At 42.7% G+C, this 17,709-nt stretch overlaps 1 protein-coding gene across 3 annotated transcripts in view; it reads right to left on the bottom strand.

Annotated features, from left to right (window-relative positions):
• GRM5 (glutamate metabotropic receptor 5) overlaps positions 1-17,709 on the bottom strand; it is a 967,370-nt gene that overhangs the window by 239,540 nt on the left and 710,121 nt on the right. The gene's annotated exons all lie outside the window — the stretch shown is intronic.

Genomic DNA, 17,709 nt, shown 5'->3' with positions numbered 1-17,709 from the left:
CCCATTGAAGTCAAAGGGAGTTCGACCAAATCGTATCCGGAAGGATGTATGACGTTATAACGCATACTTTTACTCCGCAGACCATTACAACGCGACTTTTACTCCGCATACCGTTACAACGCATAGCGCCTTGGGGCGCTGGATAGTGGTAAGTATAATTTACTATTCTAACTCCAGTCCCCGTGGACCCTAGGGAAGGTGTTGGATAGTAAATTATACTTATTCCCTATCCTAGAGCGCCCCCCAGCGCAATGCGTTGTAATGGTATGCGGAGTAATGGTCGCGTTGTAATGGTAGTGCGGAGTAAAAGATCCGTTGTAACGGGTGTATACCTATCCGGAAGCATACGGATGCATCCAAATCATTTGGCCGGACTCCCCCGATCTGAGTCATCTGGAAAGCATTCAAGAACCGATTCGGTAGGAATGCTTCCGAACGAGATCGGAATCGGCCCCTTTATGTGATCAGTGCACTCAAGAAAATAAAAGTTACGCAAAATCATGTAATACATTTTATTTACAAATTTGGCATAACATGAAATCTGAAAATGTTGCACGATTAGCTATGGTAATTAATAATTCTTACAGGTCTATACTTTGTCTTACTACAACTACTACTGCTACTACCAGTACAAGTGATAATAATAGTAATTCCTATTATTATTGTCAAAATTATTATCAATGTTATGGACGAAAAAATGTAACAATAATAACGTCTATTATTATAATTGTTATTTTTATTATTTGTATTAGTTCTAGTAACCTTAGTAATAGCAGTAGTAGTAATAATGACAGCAGTAATAGTTGTTACATACATGTTTCGTTTATTGAAAATTCCCCAAGATATCAAGCTGTTTTTTAATATATTACACAAATAGAAACACCACTTTTAAATGACATGTAATTAGTTGTTCAATTTTTAGTGAGTTTGGAATTCCTCGTTTGTGTACTGTACTATCCAGGTACACTAATCCAAAGATGGAAAATAATATCTGATTAGAAGTCGGTTTTGCAGAGCTCATAAAATGCATACATAGCAAACCTGAATTTAGCATATCTGCTAACCATTGAGATATAGAAAGAAAATGAATGATCCTTTTCTTTATCTGAACACCGGAAGTGCCTAATGGCTTGGAATGATTGTATGAAGCAGCCCTGTAATCTTGATTCTAGGCAGTAAATTGATCATAGTTCACTCCACTTACTTTGAATTGAGCCAACTCTAATGTTGCTTTTGTTGCCAATTAAATGGAGTTATGACTAATTATAAGTCAAGGATAGCTAAAAGCTTACAATGTATTTCAGGAAATTCATGAATTACTAAATGGAGTGAAGAATTCCAAACCATTTGTAGGAAATACGAAAATGCACAAAAACAATATGTTCTTGTGAAGCTCTCGGTGTATATGAACACCCCCCTGTGGTCTTTAAAATGATGACTATTATCCAGCATACAGTTTGGAATGCAATGTACACGTTACACCTGCTCTGCCTCCTGTGTCTTTAATCTATCTATCTTATTTGATCCAACAAAATCTGTAAACCAATAAAATCCGAGTTTCTGATAATAACGTTCTCCTTTTTTTGCAGTTCTGTTATTAGCTGTTTGTATTGCCAAGTTTTTATGTTTGACTTTTGTTTTGTGTCCTGCATTTTTAAATTAAATTTTTTCATTTCTGCCACTATCTGTTCGTTAAAAATATCAATGCTGTCCCTGGGTGAAATAGGATTGAATGTTGATTTTTTTCCTAAAAGGAGATGTTTTACTAGCTACATGTGTGTTTCGAAAAGGGTTGTGTCCCCACTTGTTATTGTGTTTTGCGAATTTTCATTGGGACTTTCCATCTCTTTAGTGCCCTTCTCTTTGTTTTTTTGTTTTTCATTTATGTGATGTCATTAGTTTTGTCACTGACCATATCATGAGTGATGTAATATGTGAGGTCATAAGCAGTGCATTGAGGTGGCATAACTTCTAGTTAGCTCATGTAACTATAACTGCTGATTTTCTGAGCCTAACTATAACGTCTCTGTGACCTTTGGGTTTTTCAATGAATATATATATATATATATATATATATACACACAAACACACACAAACACACACACATATATATGTATATCAGGATACGTTCAATCCATTCGTGGACAAACTTAAAGACGCGTTTCGGCAAACAACGCCTTCTTCAATGTCAGTTACCATTACATGCCTAAATAGGTTGGGTTTGTTATGGTGACTGACATTGAAGAAGGCGTTGTTTGCCAAAACACATCTGTCCATTTTTTCATGCTACTTGCCGCATAAACACTCAACTTTAAACTTCCCCACTGAGTGCCTCCAAGTTTGTCCACGGATGGGTGGAACGTATCCTGTTATGTGACGCGACTCACCACCGCGTAGGAGTGCACCAGGGATGCGCGGTGCGCATCTGGTGAACTCTTGTTGATGCTATATATATATATATATTTATATATAACAACCAAACAAGTTGCCTGCCTATATATATATAAAAAACTCCAACTTTAATTCTCCGCATTTCCATCCGGCAAACAGAGACTCGAACTCAGCAATATGAGACAGATGTTATCTTATTGAAGTCCTCAAGCCTGACGCGTTTCGGACACCTTGTGCCCTTGCTCACAGGTCAGCTTGCATCTCATTAGCCAATTTTTATTTTTTACCTGTGTCTTTGTGTTTCTACCACGAGGAATAATAGACATAAAAGACATACTGGCACCACTTTTTCTTACATTGAAGAAGTCTGTTTTTCTAGCTCGTAAGATCAGCATAATTGGCCTTCAGATAATCTGGCAAATATTTCATATAACTGTGTAAATGCATTGCAAATCATTTGAATTCCACCACCCAATTAAATTGAACTTCAATAATTAAGAAGTTGAAATTTAACCTCTTCAATGTTTGGGAATGGCGCGTCACAGTTAAAATCTTGATGTAGGCTTTATACATAATTCATAAATAGTAAAAACCGATATATTGCATATATAAAAACATGAATCCACATTTGAAGACACTAAAGAATATATATTGAGCTAATTAACTTTGCAAACATCGCAAATAACAAAGAAGCTTCTTGTTGTGCCAAATCCTGCCTATATAGATGCAGCTCCTCATGTTTCAACAATTATCTTCTTAAATGCATAGAGGAGAGAATAAAGTGCTTAATGCCAACGTGCAAAAAATGCAATAAAGTGCCAGGTGCCTCTAAAGTGCCGTCCTAATCCACAATTATCTTATTTAAAGTGCGTGTGCAGCTAAATCCTAAAACACACTATTATATACATATCTAAAAGCCACAAAGGTATCATAGTTTTAAACCCTTATCTAAAAAATTTAAGAATATGGGGCAAAACAAAACAAAAAGGTCCTTGCGGGCTGGACACTAATGCAGTTCATCAAAGTATGTACAAAAAGTTCATATATTTACATATGTCAATTTTACCAAACGATATACTATAGAAAATGATAAAGGTCCTCCGTGTTGTTGAAGCCATTGGGCTTCTAATTTTAATATCATTTTGGATTCCAATTTCCTCAACATCCTTTCTCTATCTCCTCCTCTTCGGGGTTTGGGAATGGCTGCAACAACAAAATATTTAAAACAACTGAGATTGTTATTATGTATTTGTTAAATACTGGATACGTGGAATCATTATTCATGATGACTCTGAGGTGCAGTAAAATTCTGACGTGCACCTGGAGCTTGGTGCTTCCCACTTATCTTAACCCACAGGTGCACGTCAGAACATAAACTGCAAACTCAGTTTTACAATTGTAGCTGCCTTTGATCAACACTTTCTCTGAGCTAAAAGGAGTCAGATACAATATAGTATTCTCTCCAAACCTGTAAGCTCTGCAAGTGGAACACCTAGTGAACCCTTGCTTGGGTTGTAGCCACATATTGGCAGTCCCAAGTTCAGGATTTGTCTTCACAATTTGTGTTGAAATAGACGGACGATTTCTAAAAGTAATAGTAGGTTGTTGGGGAAGGCTGGGTACTAGTATCCCACCTGTCATAATTATAGGTCAATTACTCCCAATAATAGACCGGATCTTTATTTCTTGTCTATGGAATGAAGTTTTGAGTCTCTGGACACTATCTGCTGATTCAGAATTTTCTCTGTTACTTGGGTTAGAAAAAAGGGAGTCCCTAGATCTTGTACTAATTTTGTTCACTGCTTCCATTAAAATGGACTCACTATAGCCTCTCCTTCTAAATCGCATGAGGGCCTGTTGTTTGCATGAAGTCCTTGTCAGTACTGCTTATCCTCTCTAATCGCAAGTTCTCCCCAAACGGAATGCTTTTCATCAAATGTTTGGGGTGAGCGCTACTGGCATGGCGAGTCGTATTTCCAGCCATCACCTTTCTGTGTAGAGTGGTTGCTATGCTTCCGTTCTTGATATAGACTTTAACGTCTGAAAATTCAACATAGTGTTTATTGATCTGCGATGTAAATTTAAGATTAAGGGTATTGTCATTAATCCTATTGATAAAATCAGTGGCACTTCTTTCATCACCCTTCCATACAATAAAAACATCATCTATGTATCTTAACCACTGTTGTACATGGTTGGTGTAATCATTGAGGAATGTGCGTATCAGGACCTGCTCTTCCCACCAGCCAACATGCAAACATGCATAGCTGGGGGAGAAGCAGGCCCCCATCGTCACACCCCTCTTTTGCAAGTAAACATCATTACCAAACATAAAAAAGTTATTAAAAAGACACCAAGAAGCTAGATCTAAAAGCATTTTGTTATGATTATAACAATCAAGGGGTCTTAATCTGACAAAGTGTTTTAAGGCATTCAAACCTGTGGCATGTTCTATACTCGTGTACAGGGATTCGATGTCGAAAGTAATAAACATCAAATCTTCTGCCCACTGTATGTTCTGTAATTTTCCAAGAAATTCCTCTGTACCTTTTAAATATGTAGGCAGTTGTTTAACCAAGCCCTGTAAAAAATAGTCCACATATTGTGACACTTGTTCCCCCACACTCCCTATTGCTGCTATAATGGGTCTGCGGGGGTGGGTGAAACTTGTTTGTGGACCTTTGAAATCAGATACATTCTTGACAGAGCTGGATGTTCCAAATGCCCATCCTGGGAAATTGCAGTTTGCTATTGGATTGCGGGAGCACTGCTCCTGCCATCCCATAGCAAACAGTGTGCTAGCTTTGAACAAGTGAAAGCACTTTGCTCTCTCTTGTTCAAAGTGAGCACACTTTACTTTTGTCAGCATCTCCCTGGGGGTAAAAAGCCATGCCAGCTCCCGCAGAAAGATAGAGCTGGATGGGACCGCGGGGGCCTTCAGGCTCCCCCAGCAGTCCCTAACCAGATGGTCATGCGTGGGGCCAAAAATGGCATGGGGAGGCCACTAGGCTCCCCTCCATTTTTGTATTTAAAACAAAATGGTCGGGCCCCGGTTGAGTGACTGCATGTGTGTGTAGACCTATGAATCAGTGAGTGGGTATGTACATACTGGTATTGGTGTAGCTATTGTTTCGAGAATGGTAGTCTGAAATTTGGAGTGGGTGTATGAAAGGTTATATTGAGGTATGAGTAGGTGCATCGGAGATTTTGTGGATGGTGTAATATGTGACATCATCAGCAGTGCATTGCGGGGGCGTGAGTTATAGTTAGCTCCGCTAACTATAACAGCTGAATTTCATAGGTTTTGTACAAGTGAAATGTCAGCCTAACTATAAAGTTCCTGTAACCTGCATTTTTTTCTGTGAATATCTAAGAATTTTTAAATGCTAATTCCTAACTATAACGTCCCTGAGACCTGTGGTTTTTCAGTGAATATATGTATACACACACACACACATGCACACACATTTAAGAAACAACACACTTTTCCAAAATGTACTGATTCAGACAGTTACAGATTCAGATCAAGTGTGGGGAGGCATTTGACCCTCGTTTTTGGCTAGCAGAATAATTACTTTGGCCCATTAGGAAAGAAAAAACCTTTGAATTTGATTATGGCTGAGCCAGGAAAATATGAAAGTTCTCAAAGAGCCATAAGGAGTGTGGCTATCACTGTAGTGGCAGTTCGGGCTGGACTGTTACCATGAGGCACAGGGTCAGACTGATTTGCATATGGCCATGTCTGAACTGGGGTGGCGGAGTGAGCTAAAGAACGGTGATGGATTAAACCCAGATCAGTTGACTGGGGGTGAGTGTTTGTATTGTCAACGCTCCGTCCATCACCACCTTTGGTTTTTCTTTGTTCGCCCTAAGTTGGCAGGGTATGCTCAGACGTGAGTCCCTTGCTCACTTTGCCACTGGAGTCAAGCAAGCCCGGCTGAAGACGGCTGTAATGCCAGAAACCGGTCCTGGGAAGCTTGATTCCGGTCCAGGGAAGACATGGCTTGGCAGTTCGGGCTGGACTGTTCCCATGAGGCACAGGGTCAGACTGATTTGCATACGGCCATGTCTGAACTGGGGTGGCGGAGTGAGCTAAAGAACGGTGATGGATTAAACCCAGATCAGTTGACTGGGGGTGAGTGTTTGTATTGTCAACGCTCCGTCCATCACCACCTTGTGGAAAAGTAAATTTTGCCATGTTCTGTGTCCCTACGTGTCCCCCATCTTATGTTATGTGTGCATGATCAATATGCATATGTATTCCCCATGATCGATTTAAGACGCAATTACAGTTGTGTCCATCTCTAGTATGCCAGTTTCCAGTTCTCGTGAAAGCTACGAGTATTAGGCCTATGTAAAGCTACGTTGCCACGTTTCACAGTGTGCACGTTATTTCATTGAAAGTCCCCGTTTCTAGGCCTCAAAAGGGCCCGGTCTCAGATTCAGCTCCTGTCTCCTGAACCCTCGCTGAGGAGCGATACAGCCCCCACCTGTATCCCTGACCCTTCACTTACTCCCTGCCTCGCAGTGCCCGACTCGGCCTGGCTCTGCCTGCCAGTCTGCCAAGAGTATGTTATGATTCCAGTTATCAGTCCAGCCCTCCTTCTCTGCATTCCTAAGCTACTGAATCGCATCAATAGTTTCCGTCACAGTCTAGCCTTTACGTCTCCATGTAAGAGAAATACTGTATTAATGGTCATTTAATATTCCTCAACACGCACTACATGTAGAATAATGCATGCACCAGTCTTAGAGTCTGTTAGCCTTTACCCTGATAACTTTTGGATTCTATCAACATGTTCTCCAAACATCAGATACTAGATAGTGTTTAGGTACATGTCGCTCTGACTCTCCAGACTTAAGTCTCTTCTTCTAGCACAGAAGTCATAGCCCCCAGCTTCTCCCTAGTAACACGTCATTGTCAGTTTGCGCGCACCACTAGGTTAGAGGTCCCGGCTCCTTAGGTAGCCCCCTCCATGTTTTCGCCCCATTTATGACATATTCTGTTACGTTTACATCACATGTCTATGTATACGCCCTGTTCACGCCTCCTGTTACACCTCCTTTCTGCCTTATCTTTCGCGACTGCTACAGGCCCTGCCCACTGCTACGCCTATTGTACGCCTATTGTATTGAACATCATGTATTTTTGTTTAACTATATATGCTTGTGCACTGTTATTAAAAGTGGCTAGCCATCCCAGATCTTGCCCGTGCAGGTTGTCCTGTTCCTGTCCTTTATGCTGTATTAAACCTGCAGACTCCGACTACCTCGAATCTTGACTCTTATTTATTGAGCTATCTGTTATTGTATATCTAGTCAAAAATAGAGGTATTATTTATTTATTTACCACATAATGGCGCCCGAATAGGGACTTGCCCTTTCCCCACGCGCCGGTGAAGCCACGCAAGCCCCCTGATCCTCTGCAGCCGTGACGGAACCATACCGTGCACGTGCAGATATTTCTGCTTCAAGTATCCCTCAGGCCCACGGAGGAGACGGAGGTTGCGGTCCAGCATCCAGACGAGGCGGTGGAGGAACGCGGCGAGTCCCGACCAGAGCCCAAGCCGAGAGTCCAAGGTCCGAGGTATCCGGAGGCCCACCCGTAACAGAAGTCTGAAGTTCGTCCGTCCGTCGTCGTAGCAGTCCAGTCCAGTCCGAGGCCTTCCGTTCTTGCTGCCCGGTGAGTACCGTTGCTGGGGTAGTATCTAGACAGGGTCAATTGCATTGTCTCTGGTCCGTGGGTTTGGGGTACACAGATCCAACACGAAGTGTCCACTTAGGTGGATGCGGGTCCTGACGTGTCTCTTTATGATATCGGTAAGTTTCGTACTGTTTCGTACTGTTTTAGCAGTGCATCTAGTTTCTGTTCTAGTCTGTTCTGTTCTCGAGAAATTCATGTATTTCTGTTCTCAGTATTCCAGGTAGTATTTTGTCAGAACTGTTATTTTAAATGTCATTCATGTATTTCAATGTCGTGGTACGAAAGTGGTGTATCTTCAGTAATTATCGTGTTCATTGTGTATTGTATTGTGTCTAGACTACAGTTCAGTCATGCCTTTGTTTTCCAAATTACGTCAGTTAAAAACTAGAAAAGGTCTGTTAGAAGAAGCAGTTCCTGTCCCGCCTAGGGACAGTCCAGGTCATTTTATGTATCAAAAGCAAGGCATAAGTGCCATATTATATCTAGATTTATGGGTGGAGTACACCAAACAGTTAGAAGAAAAGTACAGATGGCCCGTATCGGGTACATGGGATGCCGAGTGCATCATGCGAGTAGAAGAAGTATTATGGAAAAAGAAAGCCAGACAGTCACAGAAAGATGCCATCGAGTTATGGCGCAAAGAATCTCATAAAAGAACCGAAAAAAAAATCAGAAAGTCAGAATTAAGTAGAGAATCCTTAGAAAGAGCCCAAGAAAGGGAACTAATCGAAATAGGTGAACGAGTTAAAGCAGAACAGTCAGACAGACAGAGGAATGCCCTCATCAAGGGTATGTATCCTCTTCTTGCCGAGGGTTTGCCAAAAGCAACCCCGGAAGCATCCAGTAATTTTCCGCCACCCTTAGTTCCGACCAAGCTACGTCACAAACCGACCGCAGCTGATATTTTTCTCTCGTCCTATTTGGACGACACAGTCCCAGAATATGCAAATCCTGTTCCACCAGCTCCTGTGAATAATGTAATTCATGGTCTTCCAGCCACCGGGGCACCTGTTGCAGTACCTGTTACGGTACCCCCGGTCCAGCCCGTAGTACAAATTCCCGCCACATCAGTCACTCTGCCAGCACGAAGAGTATCAGTCGACGATTCCAGTATAGGGGCCGCGGGAGGAGGTCCTCCTGGTACCCCGCCGCCAAGTAGACGTTTAGGAGCAGTCGAGTTACATGAACGTGCGTTACAGCGTACGCCCAAATATCAGTCCATTGCAGAAATCAGGCGAGTTCTTACTGAATGCTGTTATGATCCAGTCCCAGGCGAGGATAGTATGGTTCTATATTCCGTACGTATAAGACAGGTGTCCGAGTATTTGGTCACCCTACCGAATATGAAAGAAGATCTAGACAGAATGTATTGTTTCATTCGTACAGGACAAGATCCAGAAAGTATTGCTGAAGTCATATCTCTCAGGAAATCCGAGATCCAGTTTATGCTATTAAAGTTTCTGATCAATTGTTTAATACGGGAACAAGATTCCCCGACTAAAGATCCGGTCGAAATGAAAGTTCTGACAAGGTGGAGTGATAATATAGCCGAGGGTAAGCACAAGACACTCAATAGTATAGAGAGTATGTACAAGAAAATTCGTAAAGAAATAATAAGGTTACACGAACAACGCAAAGAAGCTCTAGGAAGCGAGAAAGAAAATGACTCTCCTACTGAAGAGGTAGAGGACGAGAATACCGCCAGAATAGCGTATGTAGGTAAATCTAGATTTCCAGACCGACATTTACGCCTAGAACACAAGAAAGTCTTTCATCATCCAGCACCAGAACAAGGTTCTCTAGAACAAGTATTTCAAGTTACCGATCAAATTCTGAAATCACGAATCGGTTATAGTGAGTTAAGTACTATGCATGAACAAGAACTAGCCCGATCAGCAGTCCGATGGACTACTGATTCTACCACTTTTCCAGACGAAATAGTGGCACAAATGTTTCTGAAATTGCCCCCAGCCAAGCAGCGACTGGTGGGTATGTATATGATCCAACACCTCATTACACTGTATGAGGGTCAACATTCTGATCCAGGTCCGTTACATGATATCCTGAACGAGTTACTCCAGTATAGATGGAAAGGTTTAGGTACCGATTTAATTAGTGTCATTTTAGAACAGCGCCACAAATATAGAACGTTTCTGAACCCGCATTTTGTTCATGTCTCACCTCCAGAAAGTAAACCGTTTTACATAGACAGACAGCATCCGTTACGAGAAGTACACCCAGTTAGGACAGCAGATGGTGAAATGCAACGAGTATTTGTTTACACCCCAGTTACCAAGATGGAACTCTTAGAGATGAAGAAATTAATTCCCTGTCACAACAAAGATCCAGCAGGGTTCCACCGAGAATTAAAAGACATGCTCCGTATGAAAGAATACACGTATCCAGATATTATTAAAATGCTAAAAGTCCTGTTGCCTGCGGGCATATATGAAAAACTCAAGGAAAAAGATTGGGAGGTGGGAGAGAAAAAGATCGATTGGACAGCTCTAGAAGCTGAAGATAAGATACGAGTACCAGGTACCGGTCTTGGAGACAAATGTAAAGAATTACCAGAATTATTGATACAAGTTTTGCCTAGATTATTAGCCACTAAAAAGGAAGACTGGGGTGCAATCTCAGCCTGTAAACAGAAACAAGACGAAGACACTAGTGATTTTTATTCCAGATTTGAGAAATGTTTTATAATAAACAGTGGTTTGAAGACGAGTAGCGAGTCATACCCTCATCTTTTTGTTACTAAATTAGTCGAGAATTCAAGTCCACAAGTTAAGAATAGAGTTTTGAAAGTCGAAAGTACATGGCAAGCTAGTACCCCGTCACAGATGTTACAGATGCTCCAGTATCACCAGAATAGAATCAGAGAAGAGCAAGAACACAAGAGAAGACGTATGAAAGACACGAAAATGAAAGTACTAGTTGCACAATCTGTTCCTCAAGACAGTCAGAAGAGGGGACCGAATCAAGCCAGTCATCCTGCAGCTCCCGTTAAAGGGACATGCAATTATTGTAAACAGCCAGGTCATTTTATAAACGAGTGTGCAGTTCTGAAACACAATATAGCCACTGGTAAAACTAAAGAAAGACCACGTCCGCCTAGACAAGAACAAGTTTCACAGACTTCTCAGTCACCCCAGAATGCACAACAGACAGTTCCAGCACCGCAGCCTATCGCTGCAACACAGCATGTTACACAGCAAATGTACCAGTATGCACAGACAGAGTATCCAGAGTATCAAGCGTATTCATGAAACAGCCTAGAGAGGGAGGTAGGCTTGCCTCTCATCGAGATTCCTGTAGATCAAGAAGGTCCCTATGTTCACAGTCAAGTATTAGGGAAAGACAGAAAGTTTTTGATTGATACAGGGGCAAGTAGGACGACTATTAGTCACGACGAGGTTCCAGGGGCTCCGCTCTCAGGCTCTAGAAATGTTTCCCTTGGATTTTCAGGAAAGCCTATTGTAAACGAGATATCAAAGCCAGTTACTCTAGAAGTAGGTCCATTGTCCCGAACTACTGATCTATTGCTTACGAAGTCATGTCCAGAAAATTTGTTAGGCATTAAGACACTGAAAGAATTAGGTGCAGTTATTTGTTGTTCCCCAGAGGGAATACGTTTGTTTCTACGTGACTTCAAGGGTCACTATGTATTACGAGATTTTGATCCGAGATTGTCTAATGTCCCGCAGCATCTATGGGCGCAAGGTCCAACTGATGTTGGTTTCATGCAAATCACACCCCATCGTGTGACTCTCAAGCAAGGTATAGTCCTGCCACGAATCAGACAGTACAGATTGCCACCTGAGGCTGTAGCAGCCTTATCCAAAATTATTGACGAGCTCATGGCTCAAGGAGTAGTTGTAGAAACTGACTCCAATGTATGTAATTCTCCTATCATTCCAGTCATGAAACGTACTGATCCAAATGCACCCCCAGTATATCGATTAGTGATTGACCTTCGAGAACTCAATAAATGTATTATCCCCCAGTATCCAGTTGTTCCAGATATCTCATCTCTATTGACAGCCATTGATTCTGAGGCAATATTCTTTACCGTAATCGACCTCAAGAATGCATTTTTCAGTGTCCCCATTCATCCAGATAGCCAGTACCTTTTCGGTTTTTGTTTAAATGGAAGGAGCTATAAATTCACACGAGCTCCTCAAGGTTTCACAGAAAGTCCTAGTATTTACAGTCAAGCACTTAAGAGACAACTAGACAACATTCACAAACCAACTGACACTGCCCTGCTCCAGTATGTCGATGATCTACTGATCACAGCCCGTTCTGAACGTGCTTGCGAGCGAGCATCACTTACAGTCCTGTATTTTCTAGCCGAGATGGGGCACAAGGTGTCCCCTTCGAAGCTTCAATTCTGTGTCCAGCAAGTGATCTACTTAGGCCACTTACTGTCCAAGTGGGGTAGGCAGTTGACACCCGATCGTATCCAGTTAATAGCGAGTCTTCCTCAGCCCAAGACACAGAAGGAGGTACGTGCTTTTATCGGCCTTACTTCTTATTGCAGACAATGGATTCCTCAGTATGCATTTCTAGCCAAGCCACTGATACAGTTAACGACACAGGAGGCAGCCGTATCGACTGTCCTCCCTTGGACATCTGAACATACACTTAGTTTCAATGAGTTAAAGAAAGCTTTATGCCAAGCTCCTGTTCTAGCTACACCGAACTACAGTAAGCCTTTTACACTTTTTGTCACAGAACGTGATGGTACAGCATTATCTGTTCTCACACAAGATCAAGCAGGACAGTACAAACCCTGTGCTTATTTTTCGAGCACACTAGATCCTGTAGCCCAGGCTCTGCCTGCGTGCCTCAAGTCAGTTGCAGCCACAGCACTAGCTATCAGACAAAGTGATTCCATAGTATTAGGACACTCCCTGACAGTACAAGTTCCACACTCTGTGGAAGTTCTTTTAAACCGAACACAGACTCAGCACTTGACAATTGCACGTTTGACAGGTTATGAACTGACACTGTTCCAGCCACACATAGAAATCAGACGCTGCAACGTTCTAAATCCTGCTACACTGTTACCGTCAGTTACTTCGAATCCTGCCACACATGACTGTGTGGAAGTTGTTAACACTATGACAAAGCCAAGACAAGACCTGACAGATATTCCATTACCAGATCCCGACCTGACACTTTATGTGGATGGTTCATGTATGAGAATGAGTACAGGAGAACTAGTAGCCGCGTATGCAGTGACTACTGACACTGAAGTTATTGAAACACACCGTATTGACACCCTGTCTGCTCAAGCAGCAGAGCTAGTTGCTCTGACACAAGCCTGCATACACGCCAAGAACCTGAAAGTTAATATTTACACAGATTCACGCTACGCATTCGGAGTTGTACACGACTTCGGAGTGCTCTGGCAGGAGAGAGGTTTCATGACTTCTCATGGAACCAAGATTCAGCATGGTTTCCTTATTCAAGCTCTGTTAGATGCAATACATTTACCGACATCTATCGCTATCATGAAATGCAAAGCACATACGAAAGTTACAGACATTATTTCTCAAGGTAATGATCTAGCAGATCGAACAGCCAAGCTTACAGCACAGACTCCAGACATACCAGTTAACAAGACACCGACATCCACTCTAGAACAGACTACTTGTATGACAGTTAAGGACCCTACTCAAGATGTCATAGATATCCAGTTACATGCTACTCCCGAAGAAATCAAGAAATGGTCCGAACAAGGAGGGGTCCAGACAGATCAGGGATGGTTGACGAAGGGAAAAGCCACATGGTTTCTCCCCGACTCAATGGTTCAAGTCATTATCAATACCGCACATGGTCCAGCACACTTAGGAGAAAAAGCCATGTTAGACAGTATCCAGAACATTTGGTTTAACAAGCATTTACGAGCTGCAGCCAAGCAGAAAGTCCGTACCTGTATGATATGTTGCCAGTTCAATCCAGGTAAAAGTGTCCCGGTGGAACAAGGTGGATTCCAGCCTCCTGACCACCCTTTTGAAGTCCTCCAGATGGATTATATTCAGATGGAGCGATGTCGAGGTTTCAAGTATGTCCTTGTAGTTGTATGCGCTTTGTCCAGGTGGACAGAAGCATATCCAGTCCCAGATTACACAGCCGCGACCACTGCCAAGCAGTTGGTTCGTGAATATTCCCCCCGTTATGGACTCCCTAGGGTCGTGTATTCTGATAACGGCCAGCCATTCTCATCTGAATTAATGAAGCACGTGTCCCTGTTGTTAGGGTACCAGTGGAAGTTCCATTGTGTACGCCATCCAGAAGCAGACGGTCTCGTAGAGAGACATAATCAAACCTTGAAAATCCGCATTGCCAAAATCTGTCAAGAAAAAGGTGTAGACTGGTTAGTTGCTCTGCCAGTCGCTCTATTCTATATGCGCATGGTCGCACATTCCAGATCAGGCCTGTCCCCTTATGAGGTCGTATTCGGCCGCCCCCCGAACGTGTGGGGTACACCCAGACCCCGAAGTATTACAGATGTTTCCAGTAATATGCTGACAGATTACCTAGCTTCCTTGATGTCTGCCCTACACTCTTGTCGTTCACAGGTTGCCGCTGCATTTCCCGACAATACTGAAGTCAAGCCACACGAGATCCTTCCCGGCACCTTGGTCCTCGTCCGCAATTTTGATCGTTCAAGTCCGCTGGAGCCTCGCTGGAAGGAGCCGAAGTTAGTCCTTCTAACCACCCGCACAGCCGTGAAGTTGGAAGGCAGGAAAGGCTGGGTGCATCTGTCGCATGTTAAGAGATTTCACGGACTAAGACCTAAACAGCTCAAAGACACTTCTATAGACACTTTCAAGTCTGAACATTTGCCTATTATCAAGGACTGTCCCGCAATTGACTTTGCCTCAAATCCTCCCCTATTAGAGAAAACTCCACAACAGGAGTATAAGCAGAAGCTCCGGTCTAGTAAAATAAGTCAGCCAGTTTAATTGTCTAAGTCCTCCCCTAGGTGAAACGGTTAGACAGGTATCTGACATGTATGAAATAGACCCCCATAGTGAGAGAGTTAGTCAAAACTCAATCCGATGTATCATTTTTCTAAGTTTTATATTGTTTTTCAGCTTGATGGTTACCTGCACGAGTTATGCATTTCATTTATGTTTTCCAATTTCTCATGTAAATAAGTTTTCTAATGCTACAGTAGAGCACACGTTTAGTGATCTGCCTCCTCATGAACTATCCTATCGTCTTGCTATGCGCAACAATTCATTTATCCGTATGTTGCATTATTCACACCAGACCAGCAATGCCACAAATTGTTGGGTGTGTGGTCGACTCCCCCCTTTCCAGACACCGAAGGGAGTTCTGCCACTGTTTCCTCATCCGTTCTCACATAATGGCTCATGTGGAGCCTGGTCCATGTTAACGTCATCCTCAAATGATATGTCCCTTTTGAATAGTACATGTTTTCCAGACAAGCAAGGTCTTCCCCACAGAACAGGGTTAGATCTAGAAAATGAAGTTTATAATTTGGGTAATTATTCTTCGAATTTCATGGTCCTGAATGTTCAGTCTGATCCTACTCCAGACTTACCTGCTATTTCAGTACTACCAGTCAAAGGCGAATTATGTGTCAGAAATAATGGTTCCGTACATGTAGGACACAGTGATTGTACTACTATTGTCAAGTATAGTGACAGTGGGAAATCTATTTTCAAAGCTTCACGTCATTCTTATTTTGTTTGTGGTCAGACCGCATATGTTCGTCTGCCCCTCGATTGGGAGGGAACCTGTTACATTGCCTTCCTACTGCCACCAGTTTTTCTAGCCCCATCCGATTATCACAGAAACACACATCTAGTACATATTAGACATAAAAGGGAGATCGAGTCCCCGATTGTCGATCAAACTGAAACTGCTCTAGAACAGTATACAGACTTCAATAAAGGATTCTTCTTCTTCATAGGACCTGTCCAGAATAGTAAGTTAATACGTAGGTTAACAAGAACCCTTGAAGCAGTAGTGAATGAGACTGCCTCTGCTCTAGGTAACTTAACCGAAGAGCAATCTGCTATGAGATTTGTCGTGCTCCAAAATCGTCTCGTTCTTGACGTCATACTGGCCGATAGAGGAGGAGCATGTAGAGTCATCGGATCTAGTTGCTGCATTTTCATTCCTAATAACGCGCCGTCTGTTTATTCAGCTATAACCAGACTTCATAAAATTGCCCATCAGTTACACCAGAATCCAGGCACCTGGACATGGTCCGGTTGGTTTTGGAGTATAGTTTCTGCCTGGGGATGGAAAGTATTGTCCTTTCTAGGTATTGCAGTAGCGATCATATTCAGTTGCTGCCTCTGTATACAATGTGGCCCTGCGATTTGCGGCATTTGTGCTACCTCTTGTATTCCTAGTCCCAAGTCCCGTCCTAAATCCCGTTCCAAGAAAATTCGAGACGAGCAAATGATACTGTATGAAATGATAGATGGTATCATGAATATTGATGTTTCCTGATGGAAACGTAGTGACAAGGAGGGAATGTGGAAAAGTAAATTTTGCCATGTTCTGTGTCCCTACGTGTCCCCCATCCTATGTTATGTGTGCATGATCAATATGCATATGTATTCCCCATGATCGATTTAAGACGCAATTACAGTTGTGTCCATCTCTAGTATGCCAGTTTCCAGTTCTCGTGAAAGCTACGAGTATTAGGCCTATGTAAAGCTACGTTGCCACGTTTCACAGTGTGCACGTTATTTCATTGAAAGTCCCCGTTTCTAGGCCTCAAAAGGGCCCGGTCTCAGATTCAGCTCCTGTCTCCTGAACCCTCGCTGAGGAGCGATACAGCCCCCACCTGTATCCCTGACCCTTCACTTACTCCCTGCCTCGCAGTGCCCGACTCGGCCTGGCTCTACCTGCCAGTCTGCCAAGAGTATGTTATGATTCCAGTTATCAGTCCAGCCCTCCTTCTCTGCATTCCTAAGCTACTGAATCGCATCAATAGTTTCCGTCACAGTCTAGCCTTTACGTCTCCATGTAAGAGAAATACTGTATTAATGGTCATTTAATATTCCTCAACACGCACTACATGTAGAATAATGCATGCACCAGTCTTAGAGTCTGTTAGCCTTTACCCTGATAACTTTTGGATTCTATCAACATGTTCTCCAAACATCAGATACTAGATAGTGTTTAGGTACATGTCGCTCTGACTCTCCAGACTTCAGTCTCTTCTTCTAGCACAGAAGTCATAGCCCCCAGCTTCTCCCTAGTAACACGTCATTGTCAGTTTGCGCGCACCACTAGGTTAGAGGTCCCGGCTCCTTAGGTAGCCCCCTCCATGTTTTCGCCCCATTTATGACATATTCTGTTACGTTTACATCACATGTCTATGTATACGCCCTGTTCACGCCTCCTGTTACACCTCCTTTCTGCCTTATCTTTCGCGACTGCTACAGGCCCTGCCCACTGCTACGCCTATTGTACGCCTATTGTATTGAACATCATGTATTTTTGTTTAACTATATATGCTTGTGCACTGTTATTAAAAGTGGCTAGCCATCCCAGATCTTGCCCGTGCAGGTTGTCCTGTTCCTGTCCTTTATGCTGTATTAAACCTGCAGACT

The sequence above is a fragment of the Lissotriton helveticus genome, chromosome 8 (assembly GCF_964261635.1).
Source record: "Lissotriton helveticus chromosome 8, aLisHel1.1, whole genome shotgun sequence".
In the NCBI taxonomy this organism is placed as follows: Eukaryota; Metazoa; Chordata; class Amphibia; order Caudata; family Salamandridae; genus Lissotriton; species Lissotriton helveticus.
The sequence above is the reverse complement of the archived record's forward strand: the minus strand, read 5'-3'. Positions and strand labels throughout refer to the sequence as shown.